This window comes from Hemitrygon akajei, chromosome 9 (assembly GCF_048418815.1).
Source record: "Hemitrygon akajei chromosome 9, sHemAka1.3, whole genome shotgun sequence".
NCBI classification, from domain to species: Eukaryota; Metazoa; Chordata; class Chondrichthyes; order Myliobatiformes; family Dasyatidae; genus Hemitrygon; species Hemitrygon akajei.
The window spans coordinates 92,622,685-92,636,256 of record NC_133132.1 but is presented as its reverse complement, the minus strand read 5'-3'; the positions used below and the strand labels follow the sequence as shown (position 1 = coordinate 92,636,256).

Genomic DNA, 13,572 nt, shown 5'->3' with positions numbered 1-13,572 from the left:
GACTGATGTGAGGTTCAAACTGACGTGAAACATGGATAGCTTCAGCATTATAATAATAGTCTAACTGTTCCATACAGATGAGATTCAGATTCAGAATTATTTATCACATCTACATCAAAGCATACAGTGAAATGCATCATTTGTGTTAACAACTAACACACACAAAGATGTGCTGGAGGGTGCCACAAGTGTCACATTACGGTGACAACATTACATACACATCAGGCTTGGCAGAATGACACAGAACACAGAGCAGCAACAGCAAAATAAGTTACATTCCACCCTCCCACACACATACACAGTCCTTTAACCCCAGGACAAGCCATCTTCAATGGTCTTCAGCCTCCAGCAGACTTGTAGATTCGCAAATTTTGGGCCTTCAGCTTTCGAAGTGGGTCAACCAAAAATTCCGTGGTTAGATTCCGGAAGTGGACTTGAAGTTTCAGACTTCAGCACATTAATGTACAGTATGTATTGATTCAGCCAATCACGTGGCAACAACTCAATGCAAATGCGTAAGAGCACGCAGACATGGTCAAGAGGTTTAGTTCTTGTTCAGACAAAAAATCTGAATGGGGAAGAAATGTGATCTAAGTGACTTTAGCCGTTGAGTTGTTGCCAGATAGGGTGGCTTGATTATCTCAAAAACTACAGAGTCCATGGGATTTTCCTGCACAACAGTCTTTAAAGCTTACAGAGAATGGTGTGAAAACCAAAAACCATCCAATGAGCAGCTGTTCTGTGGGTAAAAACACCGTGTTAATGAAAGATATTAGAGGAGTATTCTGACAGGAAGGCAACAGTAACTCAAATAACCACACATTTCAACAGTGGTATGCAAAAGAGCATTTCTGAATGCACAACACCTCGAGCCCTGAAGTGGATGTGCTGGAGCACCATAAGAACATGAACATACACTCTGTGCTCACTTTATTGGGTACTGTGCCCCCTGTATCTAATAAAATGGTAATTGAGTGTAGAATTGAGAGTGCGACCAATAAGGAGTTAATCTAATGGTGACAATCTACTGCTCAGCAGTCCTCAATCCTCAGCAATACCTCCATGGCCCAACAGGTTAGCTGCTTATTGGTTGTCAGTGTGAGCATCAGGGCAATTCTTCAGCTGCTGGCTAAGGTTAATTGGTGTGGCATTGGAGCAGAGAACATCCTCTGTGTCTAGCCTGGAGCATTGTGTAATTCTACACAACATTCCTCTTTAAATCATCAAATTTGTCCCCCAGAATTGCACATAGATTTTTCTCACATAGGTAAGTAGAAAAATCTGAAAATTGAGGGAAATCAGAACATTGCAAATCACATAACAGCAGAAGCAATAGATTGTGGCAATCAAGTACTTTAATTCACAAACACATCCAAAATGCTTGTCTTCAAACAAGATGAACATGAAAATCTTCCGTCCTTTACTTCATAATGCAAAATGCATGGAGAGACAGTAATTGAAGAAATGAATCCTATGTTGATCTCTCAATGGTGACGGTGTTGTCAAACCACCAGTAGCACAGCTGTTGTAGCATTGCTACAGAGTATTAGTTTAACAACTGCCACTTCTCATTAGAGGTGGAGGAGAAGAAAGAGTCTTTGAGATGGTCAGCAATCAGTATTATAGAATTCAAAATAACTCACTGGGGAGGCATTTCCCGGATTGCTGCCACCTCTATCCACATTAATGCGGCAGAGCAGGTGACTGTGAAAGGCGTTTGTGATGAGAACTGTCAGGGCTGTCATTGGTACAAATACGCACTTTAAGCAGAGAGTCTTGCATGGGAAGAAATATGATTAGTCTAACACATCATTTGCAAAGTTGGAGCAATGGAGCTAGAGGGAGTGCACTAACCAGGAGATAAAATAAAACACTGCTTGTCTTTATGTTATAGTTAGAGTGTCAAAAAATAAAGAGCACAAGCTCAGCATCCTGAGCTGTGAAGAGCACACGTTCAGGAACAAACCATGACCTGGAAGTTGCCCTCCAAACCACACATCATGTTGATGTTGTTGGGGAATGAATAATGAGGGCTAATAACTAGTAAATAAGGAGTGGATTGTGCTAATGTGGTTATAGGGGACTTCAGGTGAAAGTAAAGGCATGGAATTCAGCACCCAAGTTTCAGAAACTTCGGCGATTGTGTTATAGTGTGCATTACTCAATGCAGTAATAGAAAATTGAATTTACTGTTTAACCTGTAGATAATCACTTTTTTCTGTAATTAGGACCTAGTCTGTAACTTAATCAAGTGTTCCTGGTGCCACCATTCTGCTACCAAAGTAAAGTTTAATTTGTGATCTCATCAACTGATCGTGTGAAAGGTGTACCAAGCCCATTCACAGGTTGATCTGCTCAGGCTGCACACCAGTAATAAATTACTCAATATTTCAAACAGTAACTCAGTGGGATCTTTCAGTTTGCTCCTACACTGGTATACAGTTATAGAGTTAAAGAACTGTACAGCACAGATACAGGCCTTTCAGCCCATCTAGTCAATGCCAAACGATTATTTTGCCTAGTCCTATCAAGCCACATCGGTCTATGTCCCTCAATAGCCTGCCCATCCATGTACTTATCTAATTTCATTTAAATGTTGAAATCAAACCTGTCAAATTCACCAGTTCCGAGGTTCGAAGTTCAAACTGAATTTATTATCGAAGTATGTATGTGTCACCATATGCTACCTTGAGATTCATTTTCTTGCAGGCATTCACATTAGAACAAAGAAATGCAATAGAAACAATGAAATATTATACATAAAGAATGAAACACAGACAATGTGTAAAAGACAAATTGTGCAAATAAAAATGTATGTGATGGAAAATGAGTTGTAGAGTCCTAGAAAGTGAGTCTGTGGATTGTGAAATCAGTTCAGAGTTGAGGTGAGTGATGTTTTCCACACTGCTTCAGGAGGCTGATGGTTGTAGGGTAATAGCTGTTCCTTAAACTGGTGGTGTGGGACTTGATGCTTCTATACCCGCGCCTGATGGTAAGAGTGAGAAGGACACTATGAGTATTGGTGGGAGGACATGGTCAGTGTCGGGTGCAGGAAGACACTGCCGGTGTTGAGTTGAGTGGTGGAGGACACCCTCAGCGCTGGGGGGGAGGGGATATATGGAGTCAAAGTCAATTTGAGGGGAACAGTGTCTTTGCTGAAGACTCATCAATCCACTTGTTATCTTTTATGCTGATCCACTGAATTCAAATTCATAATCAGTAAGTTCAGACTTTAACATCCTGCCCTGGACTGCTGATTCAGCCACTCAAGCATTAACCACCATATTCTTTACCACATGAGATGTGAGAGTGAAAATACTTCAGTCTGTGACCTGGATACAGGAATAGCCTGTAAGTATAGCTTCAAAGGCAGGATATTCAGTTTAAAACATTTCAAGTTCCAATGGATAATAAATCTGCCAAAACAGTTCGAAGGCCACTGTTCTGATTAAGCTGTCCTGTCATAAAGCTGGAAGCCACACAGGATGTAAAGCAGTTACAATAACTAACAAGCTAACAACTACGAAGGACGTTTGAACAAGTCATCAAAACAGAGTGAATTTATATAACTTAAAAAATCAACCTGTTCCTCATCTGATACTGTCATAGAACAACAGAACACTATTGCACAGAAACAGACCCTTTGGCCTATCTAGTTCATGTCCTCCCCAACCTCCCATCCATGTACTTAAGCAAACTTCTCTTAAATGTTAAACCTGCATCCACCACTTCTGCTTGCAGCTTGTCCACACTCTCTGAGTGAAGTTCCTCCTCATGCTCCTCTTCAGCATTCCACCTTTCACCTTAATCAATCACCTTGAGCACCAGTCTCACCCAATCTCCGTAATTAATACCAAATGCTGCTTCTCCTCCAGAGTGGAACTTAACAGTTAGCACCCACCTGCACATTTTGAACAGGCTTAACTGCCCCTAAACTGGCAAATAAACACAACTAAAACCATGAGGTATTCAGTGAGGTAGCGAGACATTAAACTATAGATTGCAGGAATACTGCCACATAATGGCTCTTGAGGATGTCAGGCACAAAGAGGTAGAGTGTTGCCCTCTTGTTGCAAATCCAGTTATGTATTCCCTCTCACTTATACATAATCAAAATCAATTTTACACATAGTCAAATATATGAACTATCGAGATAGGTTTATTTTGAACCATACTGATCATTTTGAAGACCATAAGGCATAGGAGTAGAATTAGGCCATTTGGCCCATAGGGTCTGCTTTCCTATTCCATCATGGCTGATATGTTATCCCTCTCAACCCTATTCTCCTGCCTCCACCCCATAGCCTTTGACACCCTTACTAATCAAAAAGCTATCAAACTTGACTTTAAATATATACTCAATAACTTGACCCACCAGAGCCATCTTGGCAACAAGTTCCGCAGATTCTCCATCCTCTGGCTAAAGAAATTCCTCCTTATCTCTGTTCTAAAGTGACGTCCTTCTATTCTGAGGGTGGGCCCTCTGGTCCTAGACTCCTCCACTACAGAAAATCCTCTCCACATCCACTCTATCTAGGTCTTTCAATATTTGATAGGTTTCAATAAGATTCCACCACATTCTTCTAAATTCCAGAGAGTTAAGGTAGGAACATTTGCCAGAGTGAGATTCTGCCATGTGGGACGACATTCTGATCACTAGGTAATTATTAAATTTCATCTCCATGCTCAAACAAATGGAGAATCCAACATGGGCTCCTCCAACAATCTAGATATGGGCTCAAGGGTTTTCAGTTCCTTTTCCAATTTTGTCCTTGTTCTTGTCTGATGCCGTGAAGTAATGAGCTTTAAACAATATCAAAAACAAAGAATCTAAATCTCTCTGACTAAGGATGGTTTGAATTTTCCTCACAAATTTCCTGAGCAAAATATCTGAGTAAATCTGTAAGGTAAACCCACAACTGTACTACTTGGATGATTACTTAGGTGCAAGGCGCAGTGTGCCAGTCTGATTAAATGGTTTGTAAAATTTATACATTCTGGTCAGAATAGACAAGATTGCAATATATTCACTTCTCTATACACAGCAAAGACTTACTGTTCCATGTTAAAAATATTCACAATTCATTGATTGTAACTAAATTGTGGATTTTCTCTTTGCATTTATGTTGATGACATTACAAAGCAGAGGTGATAAATCCATGCATTCAAGACAAATCACTGTGCTACAAATGATTACCTAAAGGATGTACAAAAAAAATCTCTATGATTTACTCTCACAAAAGATTAACTTTGTGTTTAATTCATCAACAGAAGAAGAGAAACATTAAGGGACAAAGAAACAGTATGCAACCCAAGATTTAGTCTAATTTTAATTTGTCTCAGACCGTCCTTCCTACCTTCTTATCCTGTTGCGTGCCTTCCTATTCCCAACATCATTTCAGAAAACATGTTGCCACTAGGTGGCGCCGTAGCCTCAAATGTTGTGAAACTGTCAGCTGGGATCTTGGTTGGTTACAAGACCAGCCTGTATATGCACAGACTGCCTGCTGGCTTCCTGTGAAGTCAGCTTATGAAGATTCAAAACCATTTTATCTCTGGATTCAGCCCTGTTGCATGAAAATATTATCAACCAAATCATGCATATTATTATCATTCGATGGAATTTGAGTATTACCTGTAGCATGAAGAAGCTCATGGCAGAACACTTACTTTGGCGACACTGCTGTGTCCAAAATAATTCATTGAAATGATGAGGTACCACTCGTGAACAATGGATTGTGATGGCATCGGCTGTCAAGTCCAAGCAGCAATACATTTGGCATGATGTAGCCACTTGAGTAGGAGTTTCTAGCCATGGGCATGGAGTGAGGTTTGTAACAAACTAATTCATTCTTTGAACTCCTGAAGAAAATTTTGGCAAGTAGAAAATATTTATCACAATGAGCTGAAAAATTAATAGTGAACTAAGCTTGTTTATGTTTCATTTCTGGGGAAACTTCACCTGCTGCCCTGTGAACCTTATGTACTACCCTCATTGTACAAGGAATAGCTGCAAGGGTACACCATCCTTGAGAGCCCCACTCCTTTCGCTAAAGCAATCTGGCATGTGATACTCAAGCAGTAACAACCAGGGGATCGCATTCGATGGATTTTGTTTGGCCATAGACTCCGTGTCTTGCCCACCTTGAGGCCGATGACCTGCAACCATGTGTAAGTCTAATCATTTTTCTTGGCTTTGCATTGGTGTCAAACTCAGCTTTGAATCCTACTTTAATTCCGAGTGTCAGTGTAGAACTGAAGAGGCGAGTGGCTGAGGGGCAGTGCAGTATTCACAGTACATTTAGAATACTCCTTCCTCAGGTTGTTGACATCCATCATTTGACAGTTTTGTTAGACTTGGCTACTACATTACATAACTTGGCATTATCACATCAGAGAAACTTGCCTGGGATCAGCATGTAAGTGCCATCACAAAGAAGGCATAACAATGTCCCTTCTGTCTTAGAGGTTTGTGCAGAATTGGCATGTCATCTGATACTTCAAAATCTTGTACAGATTCAGAGTAGAGTATCCTGACTGGTTACATCATGACATGGTGTGGAAACACCAATAACCATGAATGGAAAAGCCTACGAAAAGTGGTAGACATGGCTCAGTCCAACACAGGCAAAACCCTACCCACCATTCAGAACATCTACAAGGAGCATTGCCACAAAAAAGCAGCAGCCACCATCAAGGATCTCCAGCACACAGGCCATGCTGACTTCTCACTGCTGCTTTTGGGAAAGAGATACGGGATACTTAGGTCCAAAACCACCAGGCTCAGGAACAGTTATAACCTTTCAACTCTCAGTCTCCTGAACCAGCATGCACAACTTCACTCACCTCAACTCTGAACTGATTCCACAACCCATAGACTCATTTTCAAGGACTCTACAACACATGTTCTCAGTAGTATTTATTTTTCAATGTGTTTAAATATCTATTATCCATCTATCCAACCATTTATTTATTTTTGCACAAATTGTCTTCTTGTGCACATTGATTTTTATCAGACTTTGTGTTGGTCTTATTGATTCTTTATTGTACTTCTCCTTTCTACTGCAAATGCCTCCAAGAAGATCCATCTTGAAGTTGTATGTGGTGACATATACATACTTAGATAATGAATTTACTTTGAACTTTGATATTCACTTGCAAGCTATGTGTTTTGAGGTGCTTAATATCAATGGAACTCTCTCACAGAGCTCCTTCAGTGAATGTTGGACCATCCGGGTAATAGTCAAATCCACAGGTGAACAACAATGGAATTATTATTCTTGGCTCCTAAGAAGTGCCAGCATTGCTGAAAATTGTATCAACTTAATAAGAGCAGAACACACCAGATAGTCCCCCGAGCCTTCCTTGTCATTTAAAAATGAGAACTTCACTTCCTCAGCTATTTCTGATATCCCTTGAATCTCCAGCTCAACCTTGCATCTACAGCTTCTGAAGTGGACATTTCACTTCAAAAGCTTGGAGCAGAAATTTCTCCTCATTTCACTCCAGGATCACTGATCTCTTGTCTTGAGATGAACACTTTCGTTCAAGACTTCCAGACAAAAGAATCAGTCTCTTAATAACTAGGCAGTCATTTTCTCTGATACACATGTCATCCTGTTTCCTTCCTGTTCTTCTTGTTCAACTGCCAATACCTCAAAGGAAAAAATAAGACTGTTTGGTAAGGCATCATCTATAGAGGGAAGTGAACAACCCTGATGAAGGGTCTTGGTTGGAAACATCAACTGTTCATTCTCCTCCATAGATGCTGCCCAGCCTGCTAGCAGATGTTGCTCAAGGTTTCCAGCATCTGCAGAATCTGTTGTGTTTGGTTCTATTTGGGCCTGCCACTCCAGAGGCACTCTAAGAAAGCCTTCCTTGCCAATGAAGTGTTTGAGAAATAGAGAGCTAAAGTGTTACCAGGGAGGGTTCCAGGGAAGAGTTGAAAGTCTCTAAAGTCACAGTACTGGGAAAGTTAGTGCAATTCTGCAATGTCTTCAGAAATGCTTTCATCCTTTGACTAGTTCCTTTGGTAAAATCTAAATTGCTCAGCTATTACCAGCAGTCTAGGGCTCAAGTGATTTTGTAGAATTGTAACAATTCCACTGAACGTATTGCTAGCTGATGTTTCAGGGGTTACTAGGTTGCACAAGAGTTTGTACATTCTTGGGCCCATTAATGTAGGGAATTTCATTTGCTCCTCCACATTCTCCACATTACAATACAGTTCAACCCTCTTGATGTATGACTCTCAGTCTACATTAGCACTATCAACTTCATCAACTTTCACAACTGAAGCCATCAAAAGATGATTTTCACTTTAAATTCAGCGCATCTTTCACTGTTACTCATATGTTCCTTCGGCGTTCTAGTGCTGTTTAACTCTTGTTGTTTCATACCCTAATTTTTGGTGCAGTTTGTGGTTTTTTCTGACTTTCAGGTTTGTTCTCGTTGCCAATTTGTTGAGTCTGTGCACAACTACATATCAATTAAATAAAAGCATGTATGTGGGAGATGTGTTTAATTGGTGTAATCACATTGCAACGAGAGCAAGAGAGAACAATGCACATGCGTAGGCAACAGTGCACGTGCAGGCAGCAGATTAATATGTAGTTCTATGGAGGGGGTCTTTGCTCTAAAAAAAAAATAGATCCATCCATTAAAAGATGAATAGCCTTGAATTTCCTGGCTTTAAGTTACAATAAATAATGGTTCGTTCATGGGTTTAGACTTAAGATCACATAGTCACAAGGTGTACTTCTTCATCAGAGGAAAACAGCCACTCTTTGCTCCAGAAAGGACAAAAGTGACTAAAACAGTTAAGGGTTTTTAGGGGTGGATATGGTATCAATATACCCACTTATGTAAAATAGCAAATGGAGCATAGAACATAAAACAGTACAGCACCAGAATAGGCTCTTCAGCCCACAATGCTGTGTCGAACCAATTAAATTAGTAACAGAATGGCCGACTAAACTAATCTGTTCTGTCTACACAATATCCACATCCTTCCATTTCCCTCCCATTCATGTGCCTACAAAACATCTCTTAAAAATCACTGATGTGTTTGTCTCTCACCACCCCAGGCAGTGCATTCCAGGCACCCACTACTCATCTTTAAGAAGTCATGGTTCCAGCACTATTAATAATGAGTCCTTTTGGGAATTCAAGAAAAGATTTCTTTAATCAGGCTCTTACTTTGTCTCCTTATGCCAGAAAAAGATATTCAGCTCACTGAGTTTGTACCAAGTCTCTGAGGATTCCTATCAATCCTTTAGAATATCAAACTTGCTATCCCATGAAGTAGCTGAAGTAAATCATAGAGATGTATTTTTAGAGAAGCAAGATAAGCACGAGGGAAAATGGAATAGAAGAATACGTTAATGGTATTATTTGAAATTAGATGTCAGGAGCAGGTGTGGAGCACCATCAGTAAGTGTGCTTTAGTTGGGCTGAATGTTTTCTCTCTGTGCAATATTACAAACCAATTTAATGAATCATTATGTTGTTAAGCATCTGCGCAATTCCTATCAGTATGGTATTTTTAAGCATTAGTACAACATATGGCTAGGACCAGCCATGTTCCACACCTGCTTCCACCCTTTGACTTCTTTAGAAACCATTGACACATCCTCTTTCTCCTTTTTTTTGTGTATTTATTTAGTTTCTCCTGAAATATAACCCTATAACTTCAACTACTTCATTTGACAGCAATGTTGACATTTGATAGGATGAATGGGATTACTCTAGGAGTTAGCACAGACTCTGGTAACTGAACAGCTTCCAATGAATATAAGGTCTTCACCTTGAAATCTGTTAATCTCTCCACTCTGTCTCTGTGATGTTCTCCATTTTGACATTCTTTCCTGCATTCATCTCTTTCTTATTTACTCCTCCCTTCAACCCACCTGTGGCTCTCAGCAGTCCTTGGTCTATTTTTATAAGGGTATACCACATTAAATCTCTCTACTTATTAATTTTTACCATGAAGAAGCTTTCCTAACTCTGCTTCTCTATAATGCCATTTGTTTCCCTTTATTTTGCCATTACCATTCTTTTTCTTGTTGCTTGTCTACTCAGAGGAAAGTGCTCAATGTTTCTACTTGAAAAATACTATTCTGCTGGTAAACCAGTAAATTTGTTAATTATTGTCATAGGCAGTGAAAAGTTTGCCTTGCATACTGTTCATACAGATTGGTTCATTGGGATAGTACAGGGTAAAAAAAATAGCTGCAGAATAAAGTGTTACGGTTACAGAGAAGGTGCAGTGCAGACAAGCAATAAGGTGTGAGGTCATAACAAGATGGATTATGTGGTCAAAAATCTGATTTGTCACACTGGGGAACCATCCAATAGAATCAGAAGAGTGGGATAGAAGCTATTCTTGACTCTGGTCTTGTGTGCTTTCAGTTTATTGTATCTTCTGCCAGGTGGTAGTAGAGAGAAGAGAGAATATTTGAGGTGGATGAGGCCTTTGATTGTGTTGGCTGCTTTACTGAGGCAGCAAGAAGAATGGACAGAGTCCATCGAGGGGAGGCTGGATTTGTGATGTGCTGAGCTGTGTCTACAGTATTGGCAAGGTAGTTGCTATGCCAAGCTGCGATGCATCCAAATAAGATGCTTTTTGAGATGCGTCAATAAAATTTGGTGAAGGTCAAAGAGGAAATGCCTAATTACTTCAGCCTCCTGAAGAAGTAGAGACACTGGTGAGCACTAATTGGCTCAAAACAAACCTGGGCAGTTGTATTCACCACTAATCAAACATGAAAGTCTGTACACTTGACTAAATTTAACCAGAAGGCATGACATCTCTGTTAAAAGTCAGTTTGGATGCCCCCAAATCTAGATTGCTTTAGGACATCCACTCTTTCTCTGATAAAGAAGAGTTACTGTATGGTTAACATAATGGTTAACATACTGTATTATGTGTGTTCCCCACAATGGCCCAATTACAATGAATAGAGCATTCATCACTTCATCTTTTGTGCTATATAGCAGTCATTCATTTCCTGTAAGACTTGGTTCTAATTTTGTTTTATCTTGATACCTTCCTATTAGAGCTCATATTTGGCTGGACAACTCTAACTAGTCATTTTCCTTGACCTGGCGGTCAATATACACTGGCAGTTATTGCTTTATTACCTTTAATATTATTAACATCAAGTCAAATTGATTTAGTTCTCTCAGGTTTCTGCGCTTATTTCCAGCCTCCGTAGACATCTCTCCCCTTATGAAAAATGTCTGGCTTTGTAACACCGTCAATCTCTTGTCCTTCATCTGACCTTGATCCAGTAATTGCTTGAAACCACGGTCAATATATTTGCAAGTTGCAAATGTCTTCAATTTCAGTCATTCCCTTGTACTGTCCTTTTCAGAATCGGAATCAGATTTAATATCTCTGGCATATGCCATGAAATTTATTGTTTTACGGCAGCTGTGCAGTACAGTACATGAAAAACTATAAATTACATTACAAAAGATATAAACAATAAATTAAATAAGTAGTTCAAAAGGAGAACATAAATAGTGAGGTAATGTTTATAGGTTGGTTCATTGTCCATTCCGACATTATCCATATTAGCACGATGGATAACCTATCAATTTTTTTTCCAGACAGGCTTCACAACTGATACTATTAAATTGTACCTCAACACAATGAAATAAAAATCTCTACTACAAAAATCTTTTATACCTCATATCCTTAGTCAGCAGTATGCTCCATTATATCCTGGACACAGTTGATATATTAATCAGGTTAATACAGAAGATAATGCATGGACTGTTTCAGTACTAGGAGAGGTGAGCTAATATAAATAGAGAGAGCAAAGCTCAAACAATTTATTAACACATCAGTCTGGGTTGTGTTACATTGTTCTAAAGCACACTCCAATATTTCCTGATCTAATTAATATGTTAAAGTGCAGCATTAGATTATTTCACTTGCCTAATGATTCTCTCAACAGGGGGGCTCCTGGTAGATGGTGGCAAAGGTTGGAATTCAGCAAAAAGCTTGAACTGAAATGGTCCTCTACCACTGCATTTCTTTATAAGCCTAGAAACTGGAAGATTCCCTTGAGGTCTTCACTAAAGTCCCAACACTTAGTAGGATTGTGGCCAAACTTCTTACACCAACCAACCTCAATGTATCCATAATATGTTGATACACTCAGCGTCCAGAATACAATCAGTGCCTACATTATTATGTACATCCTGTACCTAATACAGTGGCCACTGACTGCTTGATCATGGTCTTCTTTTGTAGTCTATCCACTTCAAGGCTTGATGTTATGTGCATTCAGAGATGCTCTTCTGCACACCACTATTGCAATGTGTGGTTATTTGAGTTACTGTCACCTTCTCGTCAGCTTGAATTAGTTTGGCCATACTCCCTCAACCTCTCTAATTAAAAGCCATTTTCATATAGAGTACTGATGCTCACTGGATGCTTTTTTTGTTTTTCACACCATACTCTGTAAACTCGAGAGACTCTTGTGCGTAAAGTTCCCAGGAGATAAGCAATGTCTGAGAAACTTAAACCACCACATATGGTACCAACAGTCATTCCACAGTCAAAGTCACTAAAATCAAATTTCTTTCCCATTCTGATGATTGGTCTGAACAAAAAACTGAATCACTTCACAAAGTCTGTAAGCATTGAATTGCTGAGACATAACTGATTGATTAGATATTTGCATTAATGAGCAGGTGTAGAGGTATGCCTAATAATATGGCCACCGAATGTATATATGTCACTGTCAAGGCATCCTTGAATGAAGCCTTTTCGTCTCAACAGTAGATTGGAAAACTCCTTACTCTGTATCAGTGGACATTGGGGTTGAGCTCCTTTGTTCTGATAACTGCAAAAGGCAGGATCTCCCAGTAGCTACCGATTTCAAATCAACTCTCATTCCCATTCTGATAGATCTGTCCATCACCTGCTCGATACCATGATGAAGTCAGGCTCAGGCTGAAGGAGCAGCATCTCATATTCCGTCTGGACAACCTTCAGTCCGAGGGCATGAGCACTGATTTCTCCAACTTTGGTAATTCCCTACCCCCACACCCCCACCACCTTCCTTTTTTCTATTTCCCATTGTGGTTGCCCTCTTACCCCCTCAATCCTTCACCACCTTCTGGATTCCCTCCTCTTTTCTTTTCCTATGTGGTCTATCATCCTCTCCTATCAGATTTTTTCTTCTTCAGCCTTTTATCTCCTGCACCTATCCCCTCCCAGCTTCTTACTTCATCCTCCTTTCCTCAACCACCTACCTTCTCCCTCACTCAACCTCACCTATCACCTGCCAGCTTGTACTCCTTCCCTTCCCACTACCTTCTTATTCTGGTTTCTGCCTTTGGTGAAGGGTCTCAGTTCAAAATGTCGACTGTTCACTCCCCTTCTTAAATGCTTCTTGACTTGTTAAATTCCACCAGCATTTTCTGTGCATTGATTAAGATTTCCAGCATTTGCGGAATCGTTTGTGGTTATGAACCCTGGTTTCTGACTCTCCATACAGGGAAATCATTCTTTCAGCATCTAAATGTCAGAGCCTTGTAGCATTTTATGCATTGAGG

General features: G+C 39.9%; 1 protein-coding gene across 1 annotated transcript in view; it reads right to left on the bottom strand.

The window, feature by feature from the left end:
• Positions 1-13,572, bottom strand: part of eys (eyes shut homolog) — a 1,854,977-nt gene that overhangs the window by 957,799 nt on the left and 883,606 nt on the right. The gene's annotated exons all lie outside the window — the stretch shown is intronic.